Consider the following 15,043-nt stretch of genomic DNA (forward strand, 5'->3'; position numbering starts at 1 on the left):
TATTAAGATAATTAGGTAAACAAAAATATTTGGAAATACAATGGGATTTTAGTGATGTTAAAGGTGTTGACACAAACTCTGCTTCTGGAAGGTATAAAAACCTCTGGGTGCGAAGCTTTTGATAGTTTCCAGCCACTGCACTTGCTCCCTGGAACAGCATAGTTCCCCACATGGCTCACACATATAGCAAGACAAGGCAGAAAAACTTTCCAGTTTTAAGAAGTGAGTTAGATGAACCAAATTCATTGCTTTCGTACTACTGACTTTATATAAATATAGTTTGAACTGACTTTATATATAGTAATAATCATGATAGACAAGTTATTGGTATGAACCCATAAAAAACCATGCTGCTGGTTTTATTAATTGAGCAACAGAAATAGGAGGAAGGGGGGATACCACTATTTTTTTTTTTTTTGATGTGAAGTTGTACTGTTCCCTGCTAAAATTGGGAGTACCATATTTTAAACTGAAGGGACAGAGTTGTATGGTTTTGACCTTCATATCTGTTAGAAGAATCATTTTATTCATTGTAAAAGACCAACTAGACAGTTCTTAAACCTTGTTTTCTGGGACTTAAAAATGTATGATATTGAAAGGAGACATTTTTGAAGATTCCACAGTAAAAGAAGTCCTCCTGAGTCAGTTGTTCTTTTTTACTTTCATTTACTTTCAGCCAGAAAAATTGATGGGATTTTTCTGTCTTCTACATCCCTAATCAATGTCATCAATGCTCTTATAGAATCTATTTCTCCAGGATTTGTTCAGTAATGCCAAGGTGTCTGTATGCCTGCTGGGATTTGAATATCTTTCCAGTATACATGAGACTGAGGCACTAAAAGAAAAATCATTCTATAAGATTCATAATGGGAAGATGGGCTTTAAAACATTCAGTAGAGAGAACTCTGCAAAGTGATAACCTGTACCTGTTTTTTAAAAATTTTTTTATAAATCTCTCTCTTTCTCTCTTTCTACCCCTTCTATCCTACAGTTCCTCTCTCCCAATGATGGGAATTAATTTAAATAATCTCTAATCATTGATACTTTTAGTGGTCTTTCATTTCCATATAATCCCAAAGCAGGTATGAAGCACCTGCTGGGTGAAATATTCTTTTGATTTCCAGAAAGAACTTTCATCTTGAAGTACAGAGGAAGTGTGTAAGCCTGCTCAGCATGCAATGCTATTTACAAATGGGTCCTTTTATTCTCCAAATCTTAGGTAGAAGTCATTTGGCATCAAGGAAGAACCATATGTATAATGTCTTCACCCCTTTCTTGTGAGGAAATATCATATTCTGTTCAAAGGCCTACTTTAGGCTCCACATGAAACTTAACCCTTGAGAAAACAACCTTCAAATTTGATAAAGCAAATGATATTGACTTACTAGTCAGAAAATCCAAATCTATCTCTTAATGCAAAGAAAATCACCTTTTTGCAAATTTGTTTTACTCCACCTATAATGAAACTGTCTATATACCTATAATGAAATGTCGCCCTGGTGGTGAACATATGGTTAAATTTATGACACCAAATAAGTCTGTCTCTCATTGGTCTTGAGGTTCAGTGTGCCCTATAAATACCAAGTCTTTGTAAACTCAGATATAGTGCTAGCGAGAGAGTGTCCATGATGAAGACATAGACAACTCTTCACTACTTTGTTTTGGTCTTCACATGGCCGTAAAACAAAAAAGATAAAAATGGCTCATGATCAAGTAGGAAAGATCCTCTTTATTAGCACACATCTAAGAAAAGCTAAGGAAAGATCTTAATCTGAAATTTACCTATTGTCTTTTTGCTCTGACCTTGACAATACTGCAGTGACTTTATTTCCTGTTTACTATTTAAACTAGTATAATCTGAGATCTCAGTTTTAATGTTTCAGCTTCTGTTTTGCCTTTACTCTTTCTTGTCTCAGCAGTATGTGTGTTTGTGTTTCTGCAGAATGGTTAATTCCCACTGTTGGGTTTTTTATACTATATATGAACTTTCAGATAGGCATTCACTTGAGTCTTCATTTTTAGACTCTCAGCAAAAGCCACATAGGAGTTAATCTCTTCAAGATAGGTCCTAGAACTCTCCGATGGTTATCCTGCTTGCCCAACTATTGATAGGGATAAAGATATTTCAAGTTCTTAAATCTTAAGAAATTTAAAGAGCAAGCTTTAAAAGCACCTGGAGGAGAGAAGCATGCTTTCTCTGCCTCCAGATTCCACCTGTGCCCACCATGCTCCCTTTTGTATTTCCCTTCCATAGCTTTTAATAAACTCCTTTTACAGCCATGTGTCCTGCCATGGATTCTTCCCTATGGGACACAAAGACTTTGGAAGTCTTCTGATCACAGACTGCACTGTGTTATTACCATTTGGCAAAGCCAGCCAGGAGAAACAGAGGAATTCCAAGATGGCAGCTAGAGGGAGGAAGCAGAAAGTGTGCCTCCTAAAGTAAAATCTTGGAGAGATGCTGGAGATACACCTTACAGGAAAAACCACCGAGAAGAGGCAAAACTTTGACTCCTCCACACCTCCAGCCTACGCAGAGAATCTCCACTTCATGTTAAAGGGAGAAACCCGGAGGGCTCCCACGCTGCCTCCAGATGCCAGTATCCAGACGGCTTGGGAAGACGCGGACCACAAGGTGAGCTAAGCGATACGCGGTACTCCCACAGACAACCCTGGGCCAGATCAGCATAGCCCCCTGGACAGACCAACCTCCACCCAGGGGAAAAAAGAGAAACTGAATAATAAGCAATAACAACAAAAAAAAAGACATGTAACAAAGAGGGTGGGGCACCCTGAGCACCAAAGGGGGGGAGGGGAATCCCTCACAGAACTGTAAATAAACAAGCCCGGCTGGAGAAGGCAGCAGCACACGCCCAGCAATCAGGAGCGGGAAAGCTTGTAAAAGTGGCGTGGGAGGAAAACTCCACAGGAGAGGGGAGAAGGCCCACTTCCCATGTGAGCTGTAAATAAACACACTGGCCTGAGAAAGTGGGTGCAGTGTCACCTCCCCCAGTGTGCTTGGAAAGGGGAAAGTTTGTAGCACTGGCTCCAGCACTGGAGAACTCTGAGTAAACAAAGCTTGCCCGGCCAGGTGAGTGCTAAGCTCACCCAAGAGATCTGCATAAATAACGCCTCCAGCTATAGCAGGCTGACAGCAGCAGGCAGGTGAGTCATAGCTGCAGATAGCCATTCACAGACCTGTCTCCAGACTCTTTTTTTTCTCTCCCCATACCTTTGATGAGAAAACAACCAAACTACATCTGCATGCAGAAAAATTTACTGAAACTGTATTGAATTTGAACTTGGGACATTTTGTGGGTTTTATTTTTGTTTTGTGTGGTTTTGTTTTATTTTGGTTTTTCCAGTCTTTTTCCCCTTTGATGAGACAACCACAGAACTACTTCTGAGGCACCATCTCCAGGAGTGGAGACTGAGGGATGAACACCAAAATTATTAAGACTGAAACTTTATTGCATTTTAGCTTGGAGATTTTTATTTTTTATTTTTTTTCATTTATTTATTTTTTATTTTTATTTTATTATTATTTTTATTTTTATTTTTATTTTCAATCCTCTCTCTGTCTCTGTAATGCCTGTTCAGCTTACGGTTGATTATTACACTATCTCTCCCTGTTTATATCTTTGAAACTTTTTGTTACTTTGTTTTGTTTTTTCCTACTTGTTTATTTGTTTTTCCCTTTTCCCTTAACTTCTTTGCTTTCCATCACCTCTTACCCTTCCATTCTAAATATCACCAGTGCTTTTATTACAAGCTAGAAAATACCTAGTTGCACACAGTACAGGGACAATAACAACACCAAGGGCAAGGATGGGAAGACAGAAAAAACAGGGGAACCAGTTTCCCCACAGCAAAAAATTAGTACAGGAACCAGAGGGAAATGAAGAAAACAGATACTCAGATCCAGACTCCAACAAAATGAAGATAAACTATGCCAAAGAACCCAATGAAGCCCACAAGAATAATTTAAAAGAAGACATACTACAGGTACTCAATGAGAATTTTATAGAGATGATACTGGATAGGATCAACCAAAATGTACAGGAGACACTCAAGAAATTCCAAGACAACAAAAATAGAGAATTTGAAAAAGCAAAAGAAGAAATAAAGGAAACCATAGAAGCACTATATAAACACCAAAGTGAAACAGAGAACACGATTAATAAACAGATAAATGAACTCAGGACAAACATAGACAACATTAAAGAGGAAATCACCCAGGATATGGAAAACCTCAGAAAAAAGAATGAAACAGAATTGCAAAACAATACAGAAGGCCAATCCAGCAGAATAGAACAAACAGAAGACAGAATCTCAGAACTCAAAGATGAAATGGTAATTAAAGGAAAAACCGAAGAACTATTAATTAAACAACTCAAGACCTGTGAAAAGAAAAATGCAAGAACTCACTGACTCCATAAAAGACCAAACCTGAGAATCATGGGCATCGAAGAAGGAGAAGAGGTGCAAGCAAAGGGAATGCGTAATATATTCAACAAAATAACAGAAAATTTCCCAAATCTAGAGAAAGATATTCCCATACAGATGCAAGAGGCCTCCAGGACACCAAACAGACCAGATCAAAACAGAACTACCCAATGGCATATCATCATTAAAACAACAAGTTCAGAAACTAAAGAAAGAGTATTGAAGGCTGTAAGAGAGAAAAAAAAAATAACATACAAAGGTAAACCCATCAAAATCACAGCAGAATTCTCAACAGAAACATTAAAAGCAAGAAGAGCTTGGGGAGAGATCTTCTGGGCACTGAATGAAAATAACTTCAACCCCAGGATACTCTACCCAACAAAACTATCATTCAAAATAGATGGAGCAGTAAAAGTCTTTCATGATAAGCAGAAATTAAAACAATATGTGACCACAAAGCCACCACTATAAAAGATTCTTCAGTGATTCTGCACACAGAAAGTGAAACCCAACTTAACCATGAAAAGACAGGCAGCACCAAACCACAGGAAAAGAAAAAGCAAGAAAGTAGAGAGTAACATCAAGTTAGGTACACACAATCAAACCTTCAAACAACTAAGACAACTAAATAACAGGAATCACCACATACCTATCAGTACTGACACTTAATGTTAATGGACTTAATTCACCCATCAAAAGGCACCATTTGACTAATTGTATTAAAAAGGAAGATCCAACAATTTGTTGCTTACAGGAGACCCATCTCACTGACAGAAATAAGCATAGGCTTAGGATGAAAGGCTGGAAGAAGATTTACCAAGCCAATGGCCCCCGAAAACAGTCAGGAGTAGCAATACTTATCTCTGACAAAATAGACTTCAAATCTACATCGATCAAACGAGATAAAGAAGGACATTTCATACTAATAAAAGGGGAAATAGACTAAAAGGAAATAACAATTATCAACCTGTATGCACCCAATGTCAACGCACCCAATTGCATCAAACATACCCTGAAAGACCTAAAACCATATATTAACTCCAACACAGTGGTTGTGGGAGACTTTAACACCCCATTATCATCAATAGATAGGTCATCCAAACAAAAAATTAACAAAGAAATCCAAGATCTAAAATATGCAATAGATCAAATGGACCTAGTAGATGTCTACAGAACATTTCATCCAACCTCTACACAATATACATTCTTCTCAGCAGCCCATGGAACCTTCTCCAAAATAGATCATATCCTAGGGCACAAAGCAAGCCTCAGCAAACATAAGAAAATAGAAATTATGCCATGCATTCTATCTGATGGGGATGGGGGTAGGGGGTGAAATGACCCAAACATTGTATGCACATATGAAAAAAAAAAAGAAACTTGAAGAGCATATTTCTCAAATCTTATTTATTAGATATTTACCATAGATGGGTATCTTTTTCACCTAAAAAGTTAAATCAAGTTAATCTATTTATTCACACTCAAAACAGGCACTGAAATGGTGAAAGAAATTGTGGCCTTAGGTTTATGCTAATATCAGAAATGGACAGAAATGAAACCTTTTCTGTGCTTCACTGTATTGCTGATGTCAATGAGAGAATACATGGGAGTTGTTTCTGACTCCCTAAGTTACCTATTAATGGCTGAAAAATGAACTTTTTAAAGAAAAAATGAGTAAGAATAATGTTTTTCAAGTCCATTATCTATTTGAGTGTAGTTCTAACTTTATGCCTTGGCAGGCAAAGGATTATTTTCATCCAGATATTTCAGTCTCAAAGAGGTTTTTGGTTTACCCAGTAAGGAAGAAGCAGAGGTTGAACATGATCTTTTGACTTAATGTTTGCAGTATTTCAATTGTCATTACCAATTTTTAAATTCTACTCTTCTTTAACAGCTTATGCAAAAGAAAAAAAAAAAAAACCCTAGCTTCCACGTTATGGAGATTCTAGTAGAGATCTCCTGAGAATTGTCTAAATTTAACAATCACTTTTGGCACTATTTTAAAATATGACCTAACTATGAATCAATTCTAGTTACTTTCTTAGTAAAGACTGGGTTTCTCAAGGGTAGAAACCACTTCTTATTGACCCTTGGCTCACAGAGTAGAACAAAGTGCTATCACAGAGCAGAAACTGAATGCATGCTTGTAGAACAAAATTACACGTGGACCGTGAATCCGGATTAATTATTGTCTCTCTTTAGCTTGCCTACATAATTGAGCCACAAAGTTGGAATTTGTAAGGCTCAGTTTTGCTGTTCACAGTTCGGCAAGTCCCTAACCATACAGCACTTGGCTGTTGACTGGTCAGAGAGTAAACTACCAATTTAGGTATCCTGAAAAATACTGATCCCTTGAATTTTTTTTGTTTTTGTTATTTAGCTTAAGTGACTTCATAGAAGTTTACTTCATAGTTCTTTGCAGACAACTGTGTGGTGCACACATTGATGTCAAGATATTTTTCTAAGACTCATCAGATTACATTATTATGTGTGTAAAGCTGCAAATGTGGAAGTTCAAGCTCTTCACAATGAAAAAAGTACAGCTTCATTTGGTAATAAGGAGAATATTGGCAAACACAGCAAAAAATTCTAGTTAATCACAAATTTTAACCACTATCTAGTTGACATGTGCCTGCTGTGCTAATTGCTTCATTACTTAATTATGCAAAAAATAATAGCATCTACAGCAAACATAGCCCATGAAGCATTATTAAAATACAAGGAAACATGCACTACACTCTTTAGTACAAACATAAATATTTCATAATGAGGAAGAGTGCTTTTTATGTAATAATAATGAGAATTTTGCAGCTAGCATGAGTTCTTTCAAGTAAATTTTTGTAACACTCTACACACAGTGTCTGCTGTCAGTGGTTATAATCATAGATCTTACCCAAATGCTAAAGTAAGGGTTTTAATTTTTTTGGAGTATTGTTATATATCCCCTCTGTAACACATAATTGGTGATTGCTGTGCATTTGTTAAATAAAATGATAAGTGAATAAGCAAGTGGATAAATGGGCAAATAAGTAAACCCATCAATCTAGGGTAAGATGCAGAATTACAGGGAGGTTCAGGAAGCACTTTACTCAGACAAAAGGTAGTCAGCTTCTAAAGCAGGAAGCCCACAGCTGTGTTTTAAGCACTTGGCAATAGGGCCCATGGACCAGGGACTGATTTCTATATAAACATTCCAAACCCAGGACAAGAAAATGCATACTGTCATTTGAAGCCCTCTTATTATTCCATTGCTTTACATGTTTTTTAAATCTTTAAGAATTGTTGATGGAAAGCTAGATATAGTATTCTGCACCTGTAATCTCAGCACTCAGAAGACTGAGCAGAAGGATATTGAGTTCCAGGCAAGTCTGGAACAGGCTGACAGCTATACCCTGTTCCAAAAAACAACCAACCAACCTAAAAGAATTGTTCTTGAAGAGTTTTAAACTCATCCAAGAATTTCAGTTGCATTATTTTTCCACCTTTTTTTTTCAAACTAAAAGAAACCAATATTTTTGTCCCTGCAACTATCTTCACCATTTGTAGTTCTTGAATTTGGATGCATAAAAAATTCAAAGGTATGCTTGAAGGTCCAATATTTGCTATTGTTGAAGATATTCCAAGAAAAACTTTATGATGCTGAATACAACTTGAAATAAAAGATCCTCCAAGTATCCTACTTACGTAGAAGCACTCCTGGACTAAATCTCTGTGTTTCATGGGAAACAAACATTCATCCAGTTGCAAGACCTCTGTCCTCTTTTCAACCTTTCACATTTTAGCAAATGGTTTCATCTTTCCCTTATATTTACCAATGTTTGGAGATATTTGGTAAGCAAGCCTCTTGCAATATTCCCAACATTTTACTGCATCTCAAGATAAAGAGAAGGAAATACAGTACTGTCTCACACTAAATATAATTGACAAGTTGTAATTTCACTCATAGCAAGTACTTATTCTTCTCAATGGGTCTTAAGATAAAATGCTATGATGATTCTATCCTAGCTGATAGAATGTTTATTATTATTATTTAATTAATTCATTTATTTATTACATCAACCAGTTTTTGAATGTCAATGTATTTATACATGACCTCCTATATATCAGATTTACACTAGATCCCAGGACTACAGCTGTGAAAAATTTAGACAAGCTCATAAAATAAGAAATGTAAGTTTCATTACTATTTTCAGAAGGTGAGTACAAGGAAAGAAGAAGCAAAAGGAATTTACCAGCAGAGAATCTAATCTGGTTTAAGGGATTGGGAAAGGTGTGCTAAAAAAATGTAGTGATTTTGAAGATCAGTAGGAATCATCCATGTTGAGAAGAGGTGAGAATATTCCAAGAAAAGAGAGGAACATATGTGGTTAAGATGTGAGGAAGAGGGATATGAGGCATGACTGTCAATTCCAAGGTCTCAGGCATCTCCACGGCAATGTGAGGGAGTAGTCTGAGGTGGGGAGAACTGGGGGCAGGCAGAGTCATAGAGCACCATCATAAATTTGAACTTTACTAAATGGCTAGTGTGAAGCTATTACAGGACTTTACAGAGGGATAAGACATGTCACTTTTTAAATTTAAAAATTCACTTTGGCTACAAGTGGAGAATAGAAAAGAGGTAGGCAAGAAAAAGATGTAAGAGGTCTCTTTGGAGTTACTGTAAACATCAGCAAGAAATGTTGGTGGCAGTAAATGTGCAAGAAATAGCTTAGGGAGCTAACTAGCATACATTTAACAGACTGGGGGGTGTACAGAACATGGCAAGCAAGCTGAGGAAGGTCACAAGTATAACACCCATGGTTCTTTCTATATTGAGTATAAGAATTCATGGTGATACCAATTTCTGTTCTTGGGCACATGTTACAAGGAGTCTTATTTAGTGTGAAATGTGCTTGAAATGCTCAGGTAGGGATGACCAAATTTTTGGTATTTGTCCCTGGGGTTTTGAAATAATACTACCTAATCCTTCTGTGGAATTATTATGTCTTCACTGTACTTTTCTCACTTAAAGCAACAGACAAAATTTGATATAGAGAGGCATTATAATAAGTATTTTTATTTAATAAATGAGTATTATTGACTATCCTTAAATTACTGAGGCTCAAAGAGTGAAAATGTGTTTCTTGCCCAAGGTTAGAATATGCACCTAGAATTTATGGCTCCAAATTTTATACTCTTTTGACTAGATCAATAGTACCTGGTCTAAAGTGAAAAGATACGACAAATGTCTATTTGATCATGCTGATTTTAGATAGTTCTTAGAACTTTTGACACTATCCTCAAAACTGCAGCTTTCAACAAAATTGGTTTTTCTTATACTTAAAGAATTTAAAAATACTTGCCAAACGCTTGGTTATGAAGTCCATTCTATCCTAGCCATTTTGAAACTTGATGTATTGTCTAAAAACATAAGGTCCTGGTTCTTTTCCAGTCTTAATATGTTTACTTAACTGTAATGCAAAAGTTGTCAGGTTTTAAGAGATGATGAGTTAGTACTAAGTTTTATATTCATATACCATGTGATAAATTCAAAGAAGCAGACTGGTTGAGAACATGGACTATAAGATTGAATTCCCTGTGTTCAAAACTAGGGTCCACATTTACAAATAATTTGACAAAATACCTAAACCTTCTTAACTCTTACTTTCTCTTTAATGAAGTAGGAAGTAACAACACTCACGGGTTTGGGGAGTGAATTAAGTGTGATAGCGCTGATAAATGCATATATGAATTTGGACCTCATTACTATCAGGATGAGCCAGCATAAGTTGTATTTTATTGTCATAGGAAGTAACAAGCTTTCCTTCTTCCAAATGCTTATTGCTCCTTCTGGACCATCCATTAAGTGCTGGCCTTACATTTGGTTTCCCTCCTATGCATACATTGTAGATTTGAGTTGTGCCTTGATACTGTGATCCATGTTTGAAATATGATTTTCTCCGGATTGATAAATGGCTTCCTCAATGGATGAATCTCTTTGGATCTACCAGCCAAGTTTGACTAAATGGGAATTTTATAACCAATATCACTCTCTTCCTTTAAAGGGCCCCAGTGAAATAGCAATCAGTTTTAAGTAGTAAGGATCAAAATGGCTATTAGTCTCAAATGAAAAACAGATATCTTTAGTCCCACCTCCATTCAATTATTAACCAGAAAAAGAGAAAAAGACATTTATCTCAATATTTGTAGTGGATATAATGCAAGGGTTTACACGTCAAATTTATAATTGGTAATCAAGCCTGTAACTGTAGCTTGGCTAACAGAGGAAGAATTGAAGCAGGTTCCAAAGTTCTCCTTACAACAAGACTGGAAATTCACTTTGTTTCAGTGAGTGAAAGTGAGTTCTGGCCAATTATGGGTTGATATTCTTTATGTTTCTTTGCAATCAGACTAGACAGCTAATGAGGTAGCTGTTGGCCTGTCTAGTATGGAGTTCTTCTAAGCTCAAATGCAACCTCTAAAGGTAGTGGAGCAAGATTTTAACCCCAGCTCTTCACAGTGTGACTGACTTGGGGAAAACTCCCTGACCTCTCTGCTCCCAATTCTTCATCTGTGAAATGGTAGCTTATGCCTTGTAACGTTCTAAGGGTTTAGTGGTTTAATGTATTGTGTCTATTATGTTGAGAACAATAAATAAACCACGGTTGTTATAAGATTAATGGCCCTTTATCCATTACAGTACAGTGGTACTGTAGTTATCCACTACAGTGGCCACCTACAGTACAAGAATAATATTTGTCTTGACTTCTTTTTGTTTTATAGGGAACAGTGTGAATGCCATCTCCAACTAACATAAATTATGCAGCCAACTTTCTCACATTTGGGGAAATCACAGGGGTCAGCATATCCGGAGTGCAATCAATAAGCCTCGCCCTGGAAAATCAGCCTGGTGATCATGGTATCTCCCCTGCCAAGTAATTAAAAGAGAGATCACATTTACATATCTTTTATTATAAGATATCATTATAATTGTTCTATTTTATCTCTTACTGTGCCTAATTTGTAAATTAAATTTTGTCATTGGTATGTATGCATAGGTAAAAACGTGGTCCACATAAGGTTTAGCTCAATCTGTGACTTTGGGATCCATTAAGTCATGGAAATATCCCTTGTAGATAAGGAGGGACTACTGCATTTAGTAAAAATCAAGCAAATAAAGTAAATCAGACATTATATAGGAAATTTTAGCCAAGTATAACTTTTACGCTCTTCTTTTTGTAAAAAAGAAAGAGCACTGCATATCAGTAGTAGAATATATTCACAATGGTCCTTTCACTCTCCAAATAACTCCCAGAGTGAGCCATTTATTACTGTACACTGTCTACTTTACCTCTCTAAAGAAAGTAGTAACTGTAATGTATAGGTTGTTGTCTCTGGTTTTAAAAATTCATTTCCTGTAAGTACTTTCAATTTCTAAGATGCAAGGTATATACAAATGAAAGACAAATTTATTTTCTGAAAGTATGATCTTGTTTTTCACTGTTTTTGCATATATATGTAGACAATTGCAGAATCATGAGATAATCTGTATCATCTTTTTTCAAAAAAGTAGAAAGTTGGGAGGCTTTAACAGCAGATGCTTCATTATAAATACAGTTTACTGGAGTTGCTCTTCTCTAATCATATAGAAACCATGTTATGTCCTGAGGCGGTTATAAAAATATATAGAAATCCATTTATCCTCTCCAAGGAAACTGAGGTCCTAGAATAATGACAAGAACTTGAAATCTAGTTGAGAGCTCTGACATCATGAATTGAGACAGTGTTCTAATGATTTCATTTTGTGAAGCCACAGTATCACACGAATACATGAATAACATAAGGACGATGATTACCACAAAGGGTATCTATCATTTAATCTTTCTCTGTTACTCCTTAGACTTTTCAAAACGGAGTTTGTACATTTGTTTAATAAAAAGCCTACAATCCCCATTTCTAGGCTAAATTGAGAATAATGAACTGTTTATACTTGATGCTTTTATTATGAGTTGATAAAAAGATTGCACATGTAAAATTATTTTTCCACACTTCCTAGTTATAAAAGCCAATTTATGCAATAAAATATGTAGTCCAAACAATAGTCATTCCTTTCCTATATCACCCTGAATTCTAACTTCATAAAACAGTTAAATATGTTGTTCTAGAAAGCACTGCATCAAGCACAATATACAATTTTATTTCTTGCCAGAGGAAAACTGTAATGATGATTTCTCTGTGTATCCTCCTAAAAAGTGAAAAATGCTCATATAAAACTTTGCATTTTTAATGTGGTCTTGCACAACTGCATTATTGTAAGACTTTGTAATGTAATGAGTTTTAATAGCTTTAGACTCTATTTTGATTTTAAAACTCACTGGGACTCAAATTGCAATTCTGTGACTATCTAAATGTTGGGTTACCTCATGCAATATGTTCATGTTTTAGTTCTGGATGAATACAATGACATCTCAAAAAGAAATGTGGACAGAAAATGACTATAGATAAACACTGTAAGAATATTATTTAAACTTGTAACACCAGCATTTTATGATACCCTATATTTGATGTAGTGCCACCCGAATGAAAAAAGATCACAGTATTACCTTGATAGTATTTCCAGACATTTCTCAAGATAATAGGTGTTCATTTCCTGTGCTATCTACAGCTTTGGAAGCAGTTGTTAGAAATACATTTAATCTCTTTTAAACTGCATCTCCTTAAGGCTGATGTGATCACTAAACCAAAGATTTTCTAATTTACAGATTTAGTTAGCAGATGCAGTTAGCATTATTCTCAAACTATTAGCAGGCATATATACCTAATTTCAATTTCTTTTTTAGAAGATTGTAGTAGAATGCTTCTGGCAAGAATAATTTTCATATTAACACAACAACAAATGAAAATGCAAAACTTTAACCTAGATCTTTTAAAACTCCTAGGAAACCATACTGTGAAAAGTATATGGCCCAATGGCCTTCAAGTACAGAAAATACCACAGTTCTCTCATTCTTCCAAAATGTTAAGAATTCCCTATTGATACAGGCAATAAGAAGAATTTTCATGGTACTATATGAATATTTTTATTTACTATGTTTTTGCAATAGTTTCTTTATAAAAATAATGGCAAGCTATTATAAAATAAAAAGATTGGAGGTTTTTTGTATATTTTCCCTACCATTAATACCTTAAAGATTGGAAAGATTTTGTTGAATGATAGTTGTATATCTCTATTACTAGAACAATGGGTATTGACATATAAAATTTGGGATAGTTTGGGGCAGGAGGAAAGGAGACTTTTTTTCATATTGGGGAAATTCAACAGCAACTTTGACTTTTTAATTGCTGTCCATGCACTAAAATTCTGTCTCACATTTCTTTCTTTAGGATACTACAGTGCCTTGGTCAATTCTAAATGTTAATGAATTTGTACTTGCCAGAGAGTGACTGTCTCTGGGTACTGGGGTCAATAATCTTTGGACCTGCCCCATCTTGTTATCCATTATTTATTTTTTCCCTGAAAAGAATGCAAGTTCATGAGTTCTGTGCCTTTGTTTTTTCACTGTGGTCTCATTGGCACATAAGAATAGTGCCTGGCATAAAGTCGGAACACAATAAAAATTTATTGAATTAATTCGGAAAAGCTGCATGAAGGCCTGGTGTGGAGAATATGGTATATATTGATTTAATTATGGAAGTCTCCGGGGTGGCTACACATAAATGGATACATTTATGTGGTGGCTGGAACTGGACGCTCGCACTGAAACAATATATGTTCCTTCCACAGCCTTTAGGATTCTTAAGCAAGAAGGGAAGAATGTTTTCCCTCTAGGGACGTGGTTAGTTCTGATTTCATTAAATTTTTATTTATGACAGATGTGTGCCAAGGGAAATAGCATTCGTAGTCCATTAAATTACATATTGAATTTCCGCTCAAATCCTGACTTAGATGGAGAAGCAATCATTAAAAAATTAGGATTTCCTTTAAGCATGTCTGCTCATTTTGTATTCCTAGTGCCTATATGCAGTGTCTAACACTCATGTTCTCAGTAAGGTTTCTTGAATGGATGAGTAAGTGAGGAAGTGAATAAGTGAAGAAAATTTTTAAGTTACGATTTCCCAAGAGATTTTCTGGGACAGTTACAGTTGCTTTTGCCTCCATCTGGTACCGCACCTGTTCTCCTGATCACTGGACTGTGGAATGTCTACACTGATTTGCCCCAACTCTGTATTAGGCGCTCTCTGAAAGTACATGGACTTCACCCCAAATGTAACCTGATTGCTATGAAAAAAGAAATAATACTGATTTGGTTTATAGAATTGTTTGATTTTTATGCTGTTAGTTTTCTGCTCATTATTTTCATCTCATAGGAGGTTGATTCAAAATCTTTGCTTTACTCTGAGTCTTTGTTTATTTCTTTATCATGCATTGGTGGCTTATAATTTTGTTTTTCTCCTTTTCATATGTTTTTACATTTATTGCCATCAGCACTTCATAGCTTAAAAAAAAGTGCTGCTACATTTCCTCAGAGTCAAAGATTCCTGGAACCAGCATGTGCATTTTTAATATCAAACTTTCTGGTCTAACAGATTTCTTTCTTTAATTACTAGAGTTGCTAAT

The 15,043-nt window shown here is 35.7% G+C and overlaps 1 protein-coding gene and 1 non-coding gene across 2 annotated transcripts in view; both read right to left on the reverse strand.

Annotated features, from left to right (window-relative positions):
- The window catches only part of Kcnd2 (potassium voltage-gated channel subfamily D member 2), a 454,936-nt gene that overhangs the window by 103,414 nt on the left and 336,479 nt on the right, over positions 1-15,043 (reverse strand). The window lies entirely within an intron of this gene.
- LOC141420932 (U1 spliceosomal RNA) lies at positions 11,206-11,368 on the reverse strand. Its single transcript, XR_012445655.1, has one exon. It is a non-coding gene; the product is annotated as a U1 spliceosomal RNA (small nuclear RNA).

The sequence above is a fragment of the Castor canadensis genome, chromosome 2 (assembly GCF_047511655.1).
Source record: "Castor canadensis chromosome 2, mCasCan1.hap1v2, whole genome shotgun sequence".
Taxonomy (NCBI): Eukaryota; Metazoa; Chordata; class Mammalia; order Rodentia; family Castoridae; genus Castor; species Castor canadensis.